This window comes from Ahaetulla prasina, chromosome 6, assembly GCF_028640845.1.
Source record: "Ahaetulla prasina isolate Xishuangbanna chromosome 6, ASM2864084v1, whole genome shotgun sequence".
Taxonomy (NCBI): Eukaryota; Metazoa; Chordata; class Lepidosauria; order Squamata; family Colubridae; genus Ahaetulla; species Ahaetulla prasina.
This window is the reverse complement of record NC_080544.1, coordinates 50,406,491-50,409,759: the sequence shown is the minus strand read 5'-3', so window position 1 is coordinate 50,409,759 and position 3,269 is coordinate 50,406,491.

Sequence of the window (3,269 nt, the reverse complement as noted above, 5' to 3'; positions counted from 1 at the left end):
CGGGGCTATTTTTTGAGTTCTTGCGGCAGCGACGTTTTCTCCATGGCGCGTACCCTTGCCGCCCCCCAGCTGGTATCCGATCTGTCCTGGGACGTCTTGATAGAGAAACTGCGGGGACATTACGCCCCAGCACCATGCCGAATTGCCCAGTGGCATGCCTTTCGTCACTGTGCGCAAACGGAGGGACAGACTGTCACCGATTTTGTTGCTTTGCTGCGAGCTGCCGCTCTTCACTGTGGTTTTGCTGACCTCGATGACATGTTATTGGATCAATTTGTATACGGCCTCAAAGACTTGAAGCTCCAATGCCGTTTGCTGGCGCGAAGGGACTTAACTCTCCAGACTGCTGTGGAAGAGGCAAGAGCAGCTGAGATAGCGGAGAAGTCTTCCGCTGAGCTTCAGCGTTCCCAAATGGGACCGGTGAGCAGTGGACAGCCGCTGCTTGTGCATTACGGGGACTCCGTTCAAGGTGGCTCTTCAGAGGATGACGAAGACGTCCGACGCCTTAACTCTGCACCTAGACGGAGGGCCGACACCATGAAATATTGCCCGACCTCCCAATGCCAGGGTTGAGGCGGCGACCACGCCAGGGATGACTGTAAGTTCAGGACAGCCGTTTCTCGTCGCTGCGGGAGACGCGGTCACCTGGCCAGGGTCTGCAGGGCCACCATGCCAGCCCGTGGTTCTGTCCACCAATCGCCCAAGCCGCGGGGAGAATTCCGGCCACAAACTCCACGCCAGGTGAATTCTTCCTCTGTGGCCCATTGTGAGGAGGAAATCTTCATCAACTACGCCTCCCACATGGCTACCGCTAAGAAAATATATCTCACCGTTCGTCTGGAGGGAACACCGTGCACCATGGAAGTGGATACAGGATCGTCCCGGTCGCTTATCTCCTGGGCCACGTTGAAACGCTTTTTGCCAAATATCTCCAAGACCAGTCTGAAACCCTGCTCTGTCATCTTACGTGACTATCAAGGGGGGGCTATTCCAACAATGGGGGTTGGTACCTTCAGTTTAGTTTAGTTTATTCAAATTTAGGGTATCATATCGCAATTTTGATGGTCGCCTGCCCCTCATTGTTGTTAAGGGAGACCTGCCCTGCCTTTTGGGGCTAGATTGGTTTGCCGCCCTAGACCTGCAGGTTACTGGGATCCACAACACAAGCCAGGATGTGTCTTCCCAATTGGCTATAGAATTCGCCGATGTTTTCGATGAGCACCTGGGTAAATACAAGGGATCTCCTATTTCCCTAAGTTTAGACCCGCAGGTTACGCCCATTTGCCTCAAACTTGAGGCCAAAGGTGGATGAGCAACTGGATAAATTGATAGCGCAAGGGGTGTTGGTTCCAATAGACCATTCAAAATGGGAAACACCTATCGTAATTCCCCTTAAGCCCAACGGATCCGTGAGGATCTGTGCGGACTATAAGGGGACGATCAACAAAGCTCTTCAGCATAACCCTTATCCACTGCCGATAGTCCAGCACCTCTTACACTCACTGGGGCGGGGCCGAGTGTTTGCCAAATTAGATATGGCCCAAGCATATCAATAGCTCCCGGTGGATGATGAGACTGCATTAGCGCAGACTATCGTCACCCACCGGGGAGCTTTTAAATGCACACGACTCCAATTTGGAGTTAGTGTCGCACCGGGGATATTCCAGAGTCTCATGGAACGTTTGCTCCATGGGATTCCTGGGGTCGTCCCTTACTTTGATGACGTATTGATTTCGGCTATTGACATGCCTGAATTGGTCACCAAAGTAAGGGAAGTATTATTCCGTTTCCGGAGAGCCGGATTGAAACTTTAAAAAGGCAAGTGTAGAATAGGGGTGCCACAGGTAGAATTTCTGGGTTTTTTAGTGGATGCTCAGGGCATCCACCCCACACCCACCAAAGTAGCAGCAATCCATAATGCCCCTACGCCATCCAATAAGGCAGAGCTCCAATCATTCTTGGGACTTCTAAATTTTTACGCGACCTTTTTGCCCCATAAGGCCACTATCGCAGAGCCACTCCATCGCCTGTTAGACGCTGAGGCACCTTGGGTCTGGGACCGAGCTGCAGCGGCATCTTTTGCCGCTGTCAAACAGCTCCTCACTTCGTCCGCCGTTTTAGTGCAGTACGATGAAAGCCTACCTTTGTCGCTAACGTGTGACGTCTCCCCCTGCGGCATAGGGGCTGTCCTCAGTCATGTTCTTCCGAATGGAAGAGAAGCCCCTTTGGCATTTTACTCTTGCACCCTTTCCTCAACTGAATGCAACTATAGTCAGCTGGATAGAGAGGCGCTTGCCATAGTAGCTGGAATCAAGCATTTTCATGATTACCTTTATGGTCATTCCTTTTTGCTAGTCACGGACCACAAGCCCCTTTTAGGGTTGCTGGCCGGTGACCGGCCATCGCCTCAAATTTTGTCCCCCCGAATGTCACGCTGGATCGAATTCCTGGCAGCCTATTCGTACCAGCTGTTACATAGACCAGGGAGAGAGATTAGTCATGCGGACGCCCTTAGTCGCTGTCCCTTGCCCATCTCCAATTCCGACCCGGCCCCATCCTGGCCCATCCTCCTGATAGAAGAGTCTGGCTGCCCGCTCTCTGAACTAGATATCTGCAGGGAGTCGAGGAAGGACTCCGTGGTAGCACGAGTCCTAGATTGGGTTCGCAGGGGTTGGCCAGATGGAGAGGTGCAGCCAGAGTACCTGCCATACATTCGCAGGCGGAACGAGCTGTCTACACAAGCCGGTTGTTTGCTGTGGGGTAGCCGTGTCGTAGTTCCAGTATCCCTAAGATCACAAATACTAACTTGTCTGCACGCAACTCACCCGGGGATTGGACGCATGAAGGCCCTGGCCCGAAGCTATGTTTGGTGGCCAAACTTAGACCGGGAAATAGAGGCCTGGGTAGGACAATGTCACATTTGTCAGCTTTCCTGTGCGGCGCCCCCTGCGGCACCGGTCCAAGACTGGGAGACCCCTAGAGGGCCGTGGGCAAGGATCCACGTAGATCTTGCTGGCCCCTTCCAAGGACGGACTTTTATCATTATAGTAGACGCTTACTCAAAGTGGGTGGAGCTATTCCTCATGACATCCACCATGGCTGAGTCCGTTATTAAAATATTAGACAAACTGTTCACCACACATGGACTGCCAGATGTAATAGTGACAGATAATGGGCCCCAATTTTCTGCGGCAGCGTTCCAAGTGTATTTAGCGGGCCTGGGCATCCGACATGCCCCCGTGGCTCCGTTCCACCCAGCTGGAAATGGC